This window comes from Haliotis cracherodii, unplaced genomic scaffold (genome assembly GCF_022045235.1).
Source record: "Haliotis cracherodii isolate W230 unplaced genomic scaffold, xgHalCrac1.p SCAF_4, whole genome shotgun sequence".
In the NCBI taxonomy this organism is placed as follows: domain Eukaryota; kingdom Metazoa; phylum Mollusca; class Gastropoda; order Lepetellida; family Haliotidae; genus Haliotis; species Haliotis cracherodii.
Window position 1 is genome coordinate 23931946 of NW_027266297.1, and position 17835 is coordinate 23949780.

General features: G+C 37.4%; 1 protein-coding gene across 5 annotated transcripts in view; it reads right to left on the reverse strand.

Moving 5' to 3' along the window:
• The window catches only part of LOC139480427 (adhesion G protein-coupled receptor L3-like), an 81662-nt gene that overhangs the window by 44477 nt on the left and 19350 nt on the right, over positions 1-17835 (reverse strand). The window contains exon 1 of one of the 5 annotated variants that reach the window (XM_071263495.1): positions 16729-16752. The exons of the other annotated variants lie outside the window; for them this stretch is intronic. The gene's annotated coding sequence lies outside the window, so the exon portion shown is untranslated. Of the gene's footprint in view, positions 1-16728; positions 16753-17835 lie in introns of those variants that run through there. 5 annotated transcript variants of the gene reach the window in all.

Genomic DNA, 17835 nt, shown 5'->3' on the forward strand with positions numbered 1-17835 from the left:
AAAACCTGTTTTCCTTGCCATAGATCAATATTATTTTCTAATCAATAACAAAGCAGTAAAGCAACAGATGAGGAAAGTAGTAAGCCGATGATGGTAAACTGAGGACACGAATGACAGCCATGCTTGTCTTGTTGATGATAAAACTTGGATAAATCGTTGATACAAACAGAAAGGGTACATGACAATTAGTTGTGTGTTTCTTCAGCAGCACAACTAGGATGGACGGACTTAGTACTAGGGATGTGAGTTTTGTACATCATGACGATGGTGATGGTAAAGTAATGGCAGTATTTGCGTCAATGCCTCTTTCAGTACACAAAACATACAATAAATCTCTTGCCAGTTGTACATCTATGAAAAAATCTGGAATTTGTTAAAAATCGTCAGTCTTATCTACAAGTGAAGATATCAGGGTAACATCCAGAAAAATATATTAGCACATTTGACAAAAACTATTTGATATGTAAAAAAGATACTTGTTACATATTTTGTGCCTCCAGATGCAAAAACATAAACTGTTTGATGCACAAACAAAATGTACCATACATTGCAAATACTGGATTCAAAAGCTTGTTTACGGCTAAACAGAATGAATGATTTTAGTTCCAAAATGCAGAACAGCTGAACATTACACAGGCATATTCAATCAGATCAACAAAACTAGCATATACATGTAGTTTAACAAAATTAAAAACTGACCAAACATATTCTCTGATGATTATCACATCAGAAACTACTGAGCAAATAAAACTAGTTTACTATATCCTTGCTGTTATTCTTTGGCAAATAACAATAAACAATAAATTTAAAAATAACACAAAAAACTTCTTTTGAAGAAAACACAGTAAATAATCAATTTGAAAATAACAAAAGACTTCTTTAGGAGAAAATAATCTGTGCAGCAAAATTGTTTCAGTACAAATTCCGTCTTTTTGAAATTAGCTTTCAGATCAACACTTCTAACACATACAAGTTCAATCAAAATCTCCAGCTAAAATGTTTTGATCTCCATGAGGAGAATGAGAGCAAAAATCTTCAAGTGGTCATGTAGAAAAAAACAAAACACTGTAACATTTTTGTAAAGTGCCACAAATATTTCCAAAAAGCAAAAACATGTTATTTACCAGGCAGGCAATAATGTGGAATATATTAGCAAGTGAAATATGCCAATCTTCTAGATTGACACTTATGGCTGGACACCGAAACTTGGCAAAAACCTCCACAGCCCCTAAAGCCTGCCACTGCATGTTGCGCGGATTGGTTCCGACTTGCAAACTGCATGCGAAACACGTGGCCCCAAAATCAAACACAATGGTGCCGAAATGCCTACCATGTGGAGGACAACTAGTATTTGCCACAGTCCCCCGATGCCAAGTTCGAAGGTCAAGAAAACATTGTCAAGTGTTGTGATTAAAACACCATCACTGACAAGTACCCTAATCAACTGGTGTGGAAGTCACATAGAACTCCCACTTGGAGGGCACTTTTTTGTAAGGTTATCAGATGGGAAATAGTGAATGTTTAAATATGAAAACTGCGGAAGAGGTGTTATCGAATAATGGGTCTCGAAATGAAGTTATGTCATCTTTAGGGAAAACATATTCGAATGGTTATGGAAATACACTGCATAAGTAAAAGGTAAAATATGGTTGCCATGGAAACTGCAATCTTTCCATCTGTTAGAAGGGAACCATTTGTACAATGATTTATTCCATTTAAAAGTCAATTCCCAACTTCTTGAACATAGGTTCCACTGATACCAACTACACATTCTCTAGGAACAGTGACTATAGGTCCGTTGTTTTACACCCGTCAGCAATATTACAGCTATATTCAATTGGTTGTAAATAACCCAGTGTGGATCAGCGGTTAATAGCATGAGCAATGACCCACAACAGCAGCCATGTGACACACTATTACATCGGTACCAGCTGATGTTTATAACAAGCATAGGGATCTATTCCCATCTGAAATCCATTCCCACTGTGTTTGGAGATCTAAATGACTTTAATATGAAACGTTTGTGGGTAAAACTAAAAGTCAAACCAACAAATCTTATTATCCATAAAATATCAATATTTGACGTTTGTAATCAACTGCACTATGAATCCTAAGCCTAGCATGCCTTGTGACTGACATGGGTATACATCAACATCAAAGTATCGTTACACTATCCCCATGTTTGATAGAAAAAGTAAACATAACTCTTCCAGTCCTGCAAGCAAGCTCAATAGTATGTTAATGAGTCAAAAAAGCAACTGGTGCTATTTGCCAACTACTCATTGTAGTTGATAGAATCTACTCTAGACAATCATCTGGTGAACTTCTCATTGAAAATCAATTGCCATGTGTGATACATTGCATGGAATGGAAGGTTGTTTCTTTGATACCATCTGTACAAAGCAGAGACAACCGGCGCCCTCTCAGTGGAAGAAAAACAGGGAATCATGGGTATTTTGAAAGCTGGGATTTAACAATTAGCACATGGGAGGCATGTGAAAATTCTATCTCAAAACTTTGATGAAATGCGGACTGGAAGTTATTTTAAAAGAAACGAGGTTGTCTTCCATTTCAGACATCTGTTACTTCCTTCCAAATACCTTTCTCATGGTAGACATTGTATCTTTACAAAACATAGATCGATACAAACTCAGAATCATATCAGTCTTAATATTTTTCATGTCAATTTCTTGCTCCAATTTTATCACTTATATGACAACTAGTTAAAAAGATTTCTTAAACGTGCTTGAATATTTTTTAAACAGTTGAAACATCAGTCAGTACATTTTAAGATTTTCCAAAGAAGGGAAATCCTAAAATTAGTGTTGGAGTTTAAATTAGCAATGACAAAACCCCAGTAGGATATATTGGCAAGGATGCTCCTTTTCATTCATAGCATCTCAATCCAGATAGCAGTAAAATGTCCCATCATGCAAATGTTGTACCATGCATTGTGAAGCAATTGCCGTGTGAGATAATGAAAGAACGCCATTGTAATGAGCCTCACTGAGACAGACTGTAGCTGAAATGTACACGACTAATCCATTTCACCGCCAATCACTGTTATCTCTCTCCCTGCAGATCAGCCCTACCGTTGTGAGTGCAATAGCAGATTAACACCCACCCTGGAAGTCATTTACCATCAGGAACGTCTGGTTTGTACACAGATTACAGATCAACTTTCTATTGACCTATTGGCTGCTGTTCCTAACTCATCCAAACCAACCACTGCTCAATCGTAATGTGCATTTGAAGGTTGATATCACCAACATAGTCTGTTGGTGTTACGATCTTGTACATATCTAAAACACCGCTCTATGGCCCTGCATATCTCAAAGTAAATATCACCCAAGTACTGTGCTGATTTATGCACTTACCTATATCTAAGTCCTTGATTTATGGCACTACATATCTCATAGCTTGTGTTCCCACAGTTTCCTATTAATGTTCAAAGACTTTGTATCAAATACATTGTTCTCAGGAAATGTTCATTTCCAAGTCCAAAGTATTTCCTAATGTTCATAGACTTGTCAACATCCAACGCATAGCTCCACAATAATGTGAGTTTCGAGTTGATATCACCAAGATATTCTGCTGTTCATAGACTTGTCTATATCAAATGCATTGATCCAAGGGATGGCTCATTTCGAGCTGATGTCACCAAGATATTCTGCTGTTCATAGACTTGTCTTTATCAAATGCATTGATCCAAGGTATGGCTCATTTCGAGCTGATGTTAACAGACTGTCTATTTCTTACACAGAGCACTCCGACAATATGTATTTGGAGGGGGATGCTAGAAATGGATTATGTCAGCCTCCCTAGGTCCCTGTCTTGTACATTGCCAGCAACACACATTTCAAGTTGGCGTAACCATGAACAACGCCAATAGCTGGCTTATTCATGTCAAACATATTGTTCTATTTCTCTTGGGCAATGCCTATTTCATGAAATATATTCAGGATCTGTAACAATAATGTAATGAATCAATATCTGAACTGCCATACATTGATGTCAATAGCACACTGTTCTGAAATATGTTTCTATCACACTGTTCTGAAATATGTTTCTATCAACACCAATTATGCAAATTGCACAGATCAATGCACCAAGCTGGTCTATACCAAACACTCTCTTCTACAACAGTGCAAGGCTGCTGAGTATAATCACATGTGTATAACTCCATCTTAGTCGTGTGGAAAGTAGGTTTCACTCTGAATTGTCAATATGCCTAAGGTCGTGGCATTTCTTACAGTCAGTCTCAACCTGGAAAGAAAAATGTTAAATGTCTCATTTACAGCTGCTAATGAACTGAAGTCCTTTTCAGTCTCAATAATGATGTTGAACCTAATATCAGCCATAAATAATACCTCCTACATAAGAGTAGAACCATTCATAAATCACCATATCTGAGTGAGTGAGTGAGCAACATTCTTTGACCTCAGCCATGGTTCACAAAGTGGTCCTAACATTTGGGGGGGCACAGGTGCCCCAGTTGTCTAAGGCGCCGCGATTCACTGTGCAGAGTTGCGTCCCTTGGGCATGCCAGAAACCTATGATTGTGGGTTCGAATCCCGGTTCGCCCAAATTATGTTTTTAGGTTTGTCATCACCATACCCGTGCTCGTGGGTTTCACCAAAGTGGTAAATGTCTCAGACCTGCATCACTTCGGGCTTTCCTCCCACATTAAGCTGACACACCTTAATATGACTGGAATACTGTTAAAAGCGGCGTTAAACCTAACTCACTCACTCACTCACTAACATTTGGACTACAGTAACAACCATACTTTAAAATAGACTGAAGATATTCAAAACCTTTAACATTGCTTTGTTTCTACAGGACAGGACATGCTGGCCCTTTATGGGGACACCTGGTGTCAAAACATATATTCAGCGCTCCATTCAAATAATTTTCACTGCTTGCCTTTTTACAACCAAATTGGAACCTGTTTTGGCGGATAACTGAGCTTGGCTATTCTCTGGTGTTGCCGTTATATATTTGTAGAACAAGGTCCTGGGTATTATAATGCAGTGACTACCTGGGTATGTGCATCATTAAGATATACCCTATTCGACGTAATAAACGCCCCGCTCTAATAAGCGTCCAGGACGACATTTGCTAAGATATTGGCTAGTGAAGAATCCCAATTAATACCCCTTCCGATTGATCAATGTACACAGGACCTTTATTCGCGTATAATACGTACTCATGTGTTATATGCACCCTTAATTATGGGCAATTAAATTCTCGAAAAAATATATCTGTCGTACATAAACATTCAAGGCTGTCAGCATAAACCACGAAATATATCTTTCAACTCTGTTTTTTTCACCAAAATAATATTCTAATAAGTGCCCCCTATTTCTAATTTGGAGAGCGCCCTGGGCAGTTATTACGTTGAATATGGTATCCATCAGGGAGTCTCATAAAATCTATTAATTTAATAAAAATGGGACAAAGTTCATTCTAAACAGATCAAGCACAATAATTATTATATTTATATAGCATAAGAATAGTTTTTCATCAAACATAAATTGCTTCCCGGGAGAAGTAAAAACTTCAACAATGAACGTATGTGACCCATCTACATACAATGAAGCCACATGCATGGGCATGCATACCTTCCTTCTGTAACTGTACACCCCTAGATGAATGAGAGCACAAACTGCAAAGTGATTTCACTGCATATAAAAACAATTGCCACAAAGGAAATCCTATTTGCAAACCTATCACGCAACATAAATGTTCATCTATTGTTGATGGCAGTGTCAGTGACAAGGTACAACTCATTGCCCTCCTGAACTGCCTGCATGATCTGTGTCAGTTTGCAATAGACATCGTCAACACCTTTGACATTTGAACCAGAGGACAAATGACGAGGAATTAACCCCCACATCCTTGACATATCACCAGACAATGACTCATGTCCAGTTGGGCGAACTAAACATTCAAGTCAATGTTGATCAGGAAGCGTAAAGTTTCCTCCAAACAGATATAACAGGAGTACAATTACACATGCGTCCAAATTAAATAACTATGGATCCTAATGCGTATTGTTGACAGTTGCTTTTAAATACAGCTTGATATACAAACACTATTGGGCTGCATAAATAACCTACAAATATAAAACCACCACTAATCAAAACTAATAAAATGCAAACTCCAAAACCACACATCCACATCCTCCCTTAGTCCCCCCACCTTAGACCTCCCAAGTTTCCAAATTTCTCAAAATTGAAAATAATCAACCCTAAAGCCCCCCCAAGCTTCTTCGCCCTCCGGACACACCCTCCTTGGTAATCTCACTTAACTTCCTCATCCTTCGGACACACCCTCCTTGGCAAATTCCTTTAATGGCCTGGTGGGACCGTGTGCGATATACGCATAATGTCGGAAAGCGCACGTTAAATCTCCAATAGTAAGTAAGTAAGTAAGTAAGTAAGTAAGTAAACTGAAGAATGGAATCTCTAAGTATCAGTAAACTATAATTCATAACAATAGCACATCCTGTAGTTGCTACATTTCACCGTCTGTTTAATAAACTTCAATTTGCACATTAATTGCATTGTATAGTAGTTAAATTATAAATTCTGGTTGATGAACCTGTTTCCTTTCCTTCCCAAGAGAACAACAGCTATCAATATCTGGGATATGGTACTATTTCAAACAAGTAATGACAGTTTCTACCAGTGAATAAACATATCAAGAAGCTTGAGTCAGAATTTTTTTTGTTAGGTTTGATTTTGAAATGTCGTTTGTCCTCAAAACCTCTTTGGAAAGAAACACTGACATACACCAACAAAAAGATATTGGAAATGACCATGCATTTGACCAAAGCACGGTAGCAGGTTTTTTAAATATTAAGCAATAGTAGACTCATCTGTGGAAAACTGCTTACGCAATTTTGTCAATGCTAATTTATGTCAAACCAATAAGCACACCCCAGGCTGCCCCTTTGATCACTGTTTTCCAATATCCAAACTAACGACTCAATTCTATGACAGGCATTTAGAAGTTTGAAGATGAGATGAATGAAGGGGAAAGAAATAAACAGAACAAACAATAAAGCAGTTGTTATCTAAAAACGTTTCTTGTCTTCACAACCCAACACTTGTTGTTTTCATATCACAACATGGAGTACATCAGGGCTGTATTTTCCTTCCAATCTTTTTCACAAGCGTCTCATACAAGTCATTTATTGCAGCAGCATTCAACAAGGCAACATGGGTTTGACTTCCCGTTCTCATTTAGCTCACAAATGTCTCAATGTAGCACTGATAATGCCCTTTAAGATCCCCTTAAGACATCTTCCCTTCCGTAATTAACATACAAACTACTGCATGGCCGACGAAGTCAATGATGATGTCAATAACAATGTCATGTCAATAGCAGTGACAGGTGCCATCCATCACAATGTCATCTCCTTCCTCGTCACTGCATCATCATAACCTCACTCACCTCATAATGTCACTGACAATGTTTTGATACAGCTTGCCGTCTTTTCATCACACAGCTATTGATCAAGCATGACAAGATGTAGTTTTTATCACATCCACTAGGGAGGAACAATGTTGCCGATAAACATTGTGGTTTGAGTAGAGTTTGACACATACGCAGCTGCAAGAGTCATATATTAATGACTCATGCAACATTAACTACAAAACTACAACCACGTACAAGAGAATCCTGCACCTGAGCACCCCTGCAGAAACGCCACACTCTAATAATCTCCTAGTCTGTCTTACAGACCCTGATACAAATATATATCAAATACAGCCCATTCAAGTCTATAATGTTTGGCAAGTCTAGATCACTGCAGTATCTGAAAATGAAGAGAGTCACTGGGCTCCTTTTTATTATATTTTTATTAAGATAACTGAACAACTGTTTTTATTATGTACGATATGTTCATTTCAGAGACTAGATGTTAGTCTAATAATCTCCTACAAGATTTATGAACATAGAACATAAAATAGACATTGTTTTAATCTTAATTTGCAGTGAAGATCTGTTAATCTGGACAAAAGCATTACCTGGGAAATTGTTTCTATAAAATAATCCTGGATTAAAGGCTCATGGGTATAATATACTGAACAAAAAAGTTAGGGGTCATTAATATTTTGGGGGATATATTTTGTAGTGAAGACTGATCACACAATGTTATAAATATATTCTCAAAACTATTCATGATCACTCACGTTTTTGTTCAGTATATATAAAACATTAATGCCAGAGAATAACCAGTCTCCATTATATTCCAAAACAGATTCCATTGGGCGTAAAATGAAAAATAGTGGTGAAAATTATATGAATGGATCACTGAAATCTGATGACACCAGGTGTTCACGAAAAGGGTAAGCAGAGACATTTCCAGTCATGAGGGAGGGATAACGGTTGATGGACTTGTAGTTTCCCTGTACATTATGCCTGTGCATCATGCTACAGTCTCCCTATCACACATCATCAAACTGTAACATGATCTTTGATGCTGCTACAGTTCAACCTTCGCTTATCGATACTTAAAGAGGAAATGGCAGTTTCATTTAATGAAATCAAGAATTCAATTTTCAGTTCTTCAAGTATAAACCTGATCATTAGGAACAATTTAAACTGATTACCTCTTTTCCCAAATGGCATGCCCTTAAGATAAAGTAGAACCCTATCTGCAGTGAGGCCCCTTTAACTCCTCTACTGAAACAGATCAGTGGATAAGGAGACAACAGCTCGTATTATCATACATCCCTTAAGTCCTTACCCTTGTCCTTACCAAATAAAGGTATATTCAGATGCAAAACACAGTATCTATGTACCTGTGATACATAAGTGTCCTTGCTATTAGTGATGAATAGAATGTACCTTTAAGTTTCACCTATTATTCAACTTAAAATGTTAATAAAAATTCCTACCTATCTTGCTTTTCCCTCAATGACAAAAGATGCAAATAACATACTTACTGGTACTGTAAACCGGATTAAGATTTTCAGTGAATCCAAAATGACTAATCTGCAAGTGTTTCCTTGTTTCGCATTCTCACATTACAAGCACACAAAGAAACAGAAGACTTTCCCACAAGCTGGAACCCACCTACTTCCTAAATGACATCCATAAAAATATTCTCTTGTTAAAAAAAAAGAAAATATGAATAGAAATTGAAAATCAATTCATAGAGGGAGGGCAAGTGTTGGTATAACATGCATAACTGTTCATGAGGCCTGCAGCGTTAGCCCGACATGAAGCACTGGTTAAATAGCATTTCTTCAAACCTCGTTGGTAATACACCACTCAATCCTACTTTGCTTCTTCCTGGCAAATATCCTGTGCTTGAAATATAGATGCATGAATGGAAGACATTTTAACACAGGGATATACATATATATCAATGACAAAATACAGATATTACAGTTACACATTTCCGACAGGGATTCATACTCAGTGATCTTTGTTTGCTGGCTGGTTCATGTGACACAGCAATATTCCTGCTATGATTCTATGCCAGAAGCCTGTAAATAGTAGAGTCTGGACCAGACAAACCAGTGATTGATATAATAAGCGACGCTCGACACTGTCAAGGTACACTGACACACTACCAGTGACAAAGCCGGACTACCCACCTTATCTTGGTCTGAGCCTATGGTTTGAGATTCACCCCTTAAGTCGACTGATGCAACACACATAGGTTAAAGGGGACCTTTTACAACCCTGAATCCCCATGGGGGCCTAGACTAACATTTAGTCTCTGAAATCTTATATTACACAATATCCTTCTTGACTCTAAAAATAAAAAAAATCCCTATGCTGATGTGGAATAGAACTAGCTTGAGCTGGCTAGACTTGCTTTTGTTTGCATTTCTAGATTATTATTTTTTCATAAAATAAATATATTCCACGGTCATGGTGCAGGACTAATGGGGGCCCAATGACCCCAGTGAAACTTCATTATCTCAAATTCAGTAATCTCCTTCTGTCCTTCTAGTCCCAGGAGAATCCTTATCAGCCTGATGGTCTAATATTGCCACGAACAACATTTTTTTACTACCGATTATTCAACATAATTTTGTGGACCCCACGATGAAGCGTTACAAGATTTCAATTTTTACTAAAAATAAACTGGGAACAGCTTCTGACCATTACAAAAAAAAATGTTTTAAGGTCACAAAAGAAAAACATCAACTGTCATTTAGATTTATTCTTGTCAAATTTAATTATCTTTCACAGAGATTTAACTAACAAAAACAAAATATCTTTACTTAATTCTTTTGCATATGACTCATTTTTCATGTAAGAGACAATCTGTTACCTGAATATATATATATGTCTAAAGCTAACAGTGAGTGAGTGAGTATGGTTTTACGCCCCTTTTAGCAATATTCCAGCAATATCACGGCGGGGGACACCAGAAATGGGCTTCACACATTGTACCCATGTCGGGAATCGAACCCGGGTCTTCGGCGTGACGAGAGAACGCTTTAACCACTAGGCTCCCCGACCACCCCTTAAAGATAACATCATCAAACTTGCTGCTATCAATAATATATCCGTGTTTAGTCTGGGCTTCGGAAAATAACACTTAGGTGTAGAGGAAGGCCAAAAATAACAACACATGCTGTCCTTTCTTCGAAAAACAAATTGTGATTATCATATCCTGAAATTATGTTTCATAAAAATCAAGGATCTATGAATACAATTAATCTGGAACAATAGATTTTAACCCTTTTCATTGTCAACGTAAATAATAACATGATATATCACATTATAGTCATTCCATTGCCGAAAAAGCAGCTGTTAATTGTTCAACTCCTGGGGCCCGTTCCACAAAGCTATCTTAGCACTACGACTATCGTAAGCCTATGTTAAAGTATGGGAGTTACAATCATCTTAGCGCTAAGATTGCTTTGTGGGACAGGGCCCAGGAATACATGCATGCATAATTACAAATTCTTTCAAATCTTAACCAAATATTTACTCTAGAAATGAACACCCACTTTAACACAGATTACCGTATTCGACGTAATAAGCGCCCCGCTCTAATAAGCGCCCATTTTAGCGATATTTGCTAATATATTGGCTAGTGAACAATCCCAATGTACACAAGATATATTTATTCGTGTATAATATGCACTCGTGTGTTATATCACCCTTAATTATGGGCAATTAAATTCTTGAAAAATATATCTGTCGTATGTAAACATTTCTGGCTGTTAGCATAAACCACGAAATTTACGATCTTTCAACTCAAAATAATATTCTAATAAGCGCCCCCTATTTCTAATTTTGAGAGCGCCCTGAGCGCTTATTACGTTGAATAGGGTATGCTACAAGTACAATGTAAACCAACTTCCCTTAAACAAAAACCAGCACACATTACTCCCATAAACCAAACTGTACGTCATCAGACTGGCTATTGACAACGCTATTGTGAAATAAGCATATGTTCATTTCAGCAATAGACAACTCCTGTTTACAGATGTAATGAACCATGGTTATAAATGTGACAAGTGTCTGTTATTTCCTGCTCAGAGAGACATTAATCTTCCGTGGATTCCTACTTTACATAATCAGGACTGTAAATACCACGCTATTACACGTTTGGTTGATTGGTCTTTGTTAGTCAGTGTTTTAAGCCGTGCCAGCTATTTCCTGCTGTATTTCAAAACATCCAACTTTATGGTGTCGGTTTACACCAACATGGCTGTACTACATCTATTGGAGATGCTACATGAGATAACAAGCTATTATCATCCTCAGGGAATATACTTTTTTATTCCTGTGCATAAAAGAATGTACTTTTTTTAGCAGGCTTGACTCGTGCCATAGCTATAGAAATGGATTTTCCAGTTTCAGCTAGCAGAAATAAAACGAGAAGTAAACAAATCTGTCAGTTGGTTTCATATTAGTCAGTGGAGCTCCTTGGACATTTTGCAGAGAATGTACATGTTTCAGCCAGTGTGTAGACATTGTGATTTAAAGTTATAATTATTGTCTTAGAGACTTGTGCAAGTCTATGTACATGTTTCAGCCAGTGTGTAGACATTGTGATTTAAAGTTATAATTATTGTCTTAGAGACTTGTGCAAGTCTATGTACATGTTTCAGCCAGTGTGTAGACATTGTGATTTAAAGTTATAATTATTGTCTTAGAGACTTGTGCAAGTCTATGTACATGTTTCAGCCAGTGTGTAGACATTGTGATTTAAAGTTATAATTATTGTCTCAGAGACTTGTGCAAGTCTATGTGCAGTGATGAGGGTGATATTGAAGCCATTCTCATCCTGTGGAACAGGATCAAGACTTCAGCATTATGGTTTAATTCTTTCAACTTCAAAAGTAAGGAAGTTTCACACAGATAACACTTTCATAATGAAACAAAGACCATATCCCCGGCTGCTATAAATGGACTGTATCATGGACGTCGATAGCAAGTACTGCAGAGCCTTATGCTGTTTTTTCAAGAAAGGATGAGAATTTATGGATGTCAACTTCTTTATTATGAGGAACAAAATGTTTTGGAGTAAGCATATACATGTATACTTCAAAACTTTGTGTTCCTCAAAATAATAAGTTGACATCCATAAATTCTCATCCTTATGTGTATCACTTCTAAATGCCTTTCAAAGACTTATATTGAAAGAAGTCTGAATTCTAAAATAATCATTGTTGATACAGCTTTTTAAGCTGCAAAAAATAATTTTGATCTCCGAAAATATAAAAAATGTTAATACAAGTAAATTGCACCAATCAAGTATTGTAAACCTTTAGAAGTGACATGTTGTTTGTATCAAGCATGTAATACAAGTCTATAATCACCTAGCATTCTGGCTTGGCAGGTTTGTGTTCACTGTGGACTGTTAACCAGGAGGACATGATAATCTACCCATTAACCCCTCACCTTCTAATCTGAACTGTCTCTCTGGCATGTGTCCTTGGGAAGATCCAGTGGTAAATACAGGGGTGGCAGGTCATGAGTTACATAAGTGAGTGAGTATGGTTTTACCCCGCTTTTAGCAATATTCCAGCAATATCCTGGCAGGGGACACCAGAAATGGGCTTCACACATTGTACCCATGTGGTAAATCACCCCTAGGTCTTCTGTGTGACGAGCAAACACTTTCACCACACGTCTACCCCACCATGAGTTACATAAAGATGCACTTGTGATTATTTCCTTTGACAGCACAATGTTATGTCCACTGGAAGCAATTGTTAAGAATGTTTCTCTATTTTTATCTTTATGCAGTAAGTTTCTGTTTAGTTTTAAGTCATAACATGTCTTTTAAAAAATATGAGTGTTTCATTTCACTGTTTTCACAACATTTTGGTCACACCATCATGGAAAATACCTTGAATATGCACAATATGGGAGTTGATCCTAAGACTTGAGCATAATCAGCCAACCCATTAACAATGAAGCTACCAAACAAACATTTCTTAGAATCAATAACAAATTCTTTATGTACGAAACTGTTTTATCCTTTTCGCGAACATCTGGAGTCATCACTGACTTACAGCGATTCATTCATATAATTTTCACCGATATTTTACCTTCCACACCCAATGGAATATGTTTTATCAGATAATTGAGACTGGTTATTCTCTGGCATTGATGTTTTATATTTACATAAAAATTACTAATTTCTCAAAAGTGCATTTGAAATTTTTAAGAATGTTCCACAAATGTGTGTTACAAATTCAAATTTTGAATTCTATTTTAGTATCTGATCATAAATAGGAATACTTCCTTTCCAAATACACGGATATATACATATCATGCCGATCCTCTACAATGGGGATGGAGAATATTCATACGTATCAATGAAATGAACACGACAGCCTGTGTCGTAGCGGACATTTCAGAGGGTTGAACATCCTAACCTCTATAAACACTCAGTTACGTCGCAACACACACCACAAACCACAAACCTCCGCCTTGTACATTGCAATTAGCAGGGTAGGAGTCACAGATTAGAAACCCAGCATTCAGGTGTATATATAGCGACATACAACAGGGTCGTGATTCATTTCAGGATGTGCGATATCTACATCAGTCTATTATCAGTGAGGTCAATAGCTTGTAAATGTCAACTCATTGCCCACACCAGTATACACATTTCGCTTGCTAATTTTTCCAAATTTGGGCATAGGCTTACTTGATTGTTAAACACTGACACCATACAAGAATGGAATATGGAATGGAACTTATAATATAAGTACACTCAATGCGATCTACTTTTGTGGAAATGGATCAGTGGGTCATATTTTTTTCTTAGTGTGAAATTTGATATAACATGGTGCTCGGTATTAGGTGAGTCATTGACCACTTGTCATGTAACACGACTTTGACAATATTTCTGTCTCGTCATGATATATCAGGAAATGTACGAGGAAAATATTAATATTCACCTGATGAAGAACGAGAAGTAGCCCTGAACATTGTGTATGTACTGGGGCTGGGACAGGTAACTCGGGTACTCGGATCGGGTGGGTCCTGACTCGGACCCGGGTACCCACAGGACTACCCGGACCTGTGGTTAGTCACATGATATATTGTCTAATGACAAAATCTCACTATGGCTTAGTAGTTACACTACAAGTTGCTAATGTTTGCATTTCTTTCTGACAATGCACACATTCCTTTTGACTTGTTTATGTTTGAGTAAGATAAAGCTTCAGTCAACTTCAGTGTACGTACGATCATGTTTAATACATGTATCTAAATAACTGTGGCCAGGGCTGCGGTAAAACAATTCCCATCTCTTGAAACCTGCAGTGGGTACCCGGGTAGGGTCGGGTAATAGGGGGTTGGGTACCCAGGTAGTAAATTTGGACAGCCCTAGTATGTACAATAACGTGAGTGAGTGAGTGCGTATGGTTTTACGCCACTTTAGCAATATTCCATCAATATCAAGGCGGGGGATACCAGAAATGGGCTTCACACATAGTACCCATGACGGGAATCGAACCCAGATCTTCTTCATGACAAGCGAACGCTTCAACCACTAGGCTACCCGACTGCCCCTGTACAATAAAGAAGTCGTTGTTCATAACAATATAACTCCTGGTTAAGTTTACTAAATACTTAAGAAGACTCTCAAGTCACATTTCATATTGATTCAGCCTAAACACAACTCATTAATTTCCCTTACTGTGAAACATGAATTCGTTCACCTGGTAGAATAGCTCACTGACAACAATGCAGGTAAATTTCACTACTGTGGTAACTTTCCAGCTAAGCAGTCAAAGCTGTGACTTGGCTGGGGCATAACACAATTAGCACTAGGACGTTGGTTTGAGATACTCCAAATCCGATTAGACAAGCAGTGGTGGCCAGCCTACGCAAGGACTGCAGAATGTGACAGTGACGTACAACAAAACAACTACCCTTCGTGAAAGTGACATGTGCATAGCGTAGTGCATAATGTTTTTGTTGTCAGTGACTCAGTAGGCTTACAAACAAACCAGGGAGGAAGGAGCTAGGTAGAAACAAAGATCTGCTAGAATGATATACATTTTATGTGAGAATAATGCCAGGTTTGTGTACAATATGTTTTTCACAACCGGAACAAAAGGCAGAATGGTTACGATCACATGCAGCCTCATACCATGAACGTAATTCTTTTACAAATACACACATGTACTTTGACTGGGAATTAAATATCAGTTTCATGCATTTTTGGGAGCCACGGTTTTCCTCCGGCATCCAGAGTAGCGGTACATCGAGGAGCATTATGTCGAGGAATCATTGTATAAAACGCGAACGCCAGAGAATAATCAGTTTTGATTGTCTGCCAAAACAGACAAAATATTGGTGAAAATGTTATGAAAGGATCACCAAAAATTAGTGATGACACCAGGTGTTCGCAAAAAGGGTAAGCATGTCCTGCCCTACAACTAGCACCCGCCATTCACACAATTTGCATCAAAAAGTAAGTGTTTGTTTGTTTTCTGACATCGCACAGTAGTACTCCTGCGATACGATGAAGGCCTGTAAACCATCAAGTTTTGACAAGACAATCATGTGATAGACCAGACAATCCAGTGACACGAAAGTGCATTAACTGGCTGTCGAAACTGAAAACGATATTTAGAATTACGTCTGAAAGAAAATAACACATGTAAAATATTTATTCCATCATCAAAGGTCTAAGTATCTAGATCTAAGTAAAACAAATGTGTTTTGTTCACTTAAGTCAACTAAACTAAAAATGAAACAAATGTTTTATTTGGGAAAACACTTTCGTAGTAAAGTACAGTGTCAGTGAGTATGGTTTTACGCCGCTTTTAGCAATATTCGAGCAATATCACGGCGGGGGACACCAGAAATGGGCTTCACACATTTTACCCATGTCGTAGTAAAGTACAGTGTCAGTGAGCTATTAGCAATATTCCAGCAATATCACGGCGGGGGACACCAGAAATGGGCTTCACACATTTTACCCATGAGGTAGTAAAGTACACATTCTAGTTGATTCTGGTGGTTGAGTCCCACCCGGGATTCCAACTAACAACAGTTAAAAAACTCTTGTTGATATCAGGAAATAGTACTTTACACTCTGTTTCATACTAAATATTCCTTCGTCATATATACATCCATCATATTGTTACAACTCCTTAATTAAAACATACAGAAATATATTTTGATTTTATCAAACCTCTATTAACTCCACTGAAAACTGATAAAAAATCATTCACATTCACCAAACCCGACAAAGAAATCCATTCCATGTCTTACCTCCATTTCTTTCTCATGACGAATATCATGTCAATTTCAAACGTTTGAGGTCAGAATGACATGCCAGAGTCATCAATCTCGACCAATCGCATCACCTGTCTTATAACATCAGTCACGGACAAATCTGACCTCTGGTCACTCTGGACATCGTGACACAATTAGCTCTGCGCTGACTTAATCACATCGAATGGTCAGGATGACCAGGGAATCTGATCACATAAGACGATCATCCCATCATTGAGAATACAGCTATTGATATTTTGAGGCGCCTAATTGCCGAGAGAAAATGTCTGATTAGCATGGAGGAGGAAGACATGGCAACAACAAAGCTGTGGCATAATGCATGTCGCAATATGAATCTTCTTACAGAATGAAAAGAATCGGGTCTTTCTAATTGAAATTTGACAGAAGAGTGATATTTGTCTTTCAAGATCTTTGAAATCGGCTTGGTTTACTTTGAAATTGATTTTCATAATAGAATTTCAGAATTTACAACAGCAAAATCAAAGCAAAGACATTAACATCTTTTACAAAAAAAAGACGACACTTTGGATTGAGTTTCAAATGTAATAAATCAGCTCTTTTGCAGATTATTAACAAGAATCTTCTTTGCCTGATTTTTAAGAAAGCGAACAAAGAGCTTATGTCCCCAAATGTCAAATGTTAAAAATTTCATTTCATACTAAAACACTACCTAAAAAGCAAAGTTCTCTCCTTATAACACTGCTTGGATGAAGCTTACCGATTCCAGCCATGACTTGATTAGCGCATTAACAGCACTTCCGACTAAAAATATTATTTCATTTTACTGATATAAAATATGATCAAGTCAAACAGGTCCTTAGTTTGTTATAATGAAACAAAATAAATCCCCCCAAAAGGTCACAAAATCATGAAGACTACACAGCATTAGCATTCCCCCAAATCTAATTTTATTACCACCAAAATCTCGGTTCCGAAGGTCATATCCATTGTTAGCTGAACACCCTGCAAGAACAAATCAATATGATGTTCCTGACAACGATGTTAGCTCACGACTCAAATGCATCAATTTAATAATTGGCACACACGTCCCCCATCCGAAGTCGTAACACAAGCTATTACACT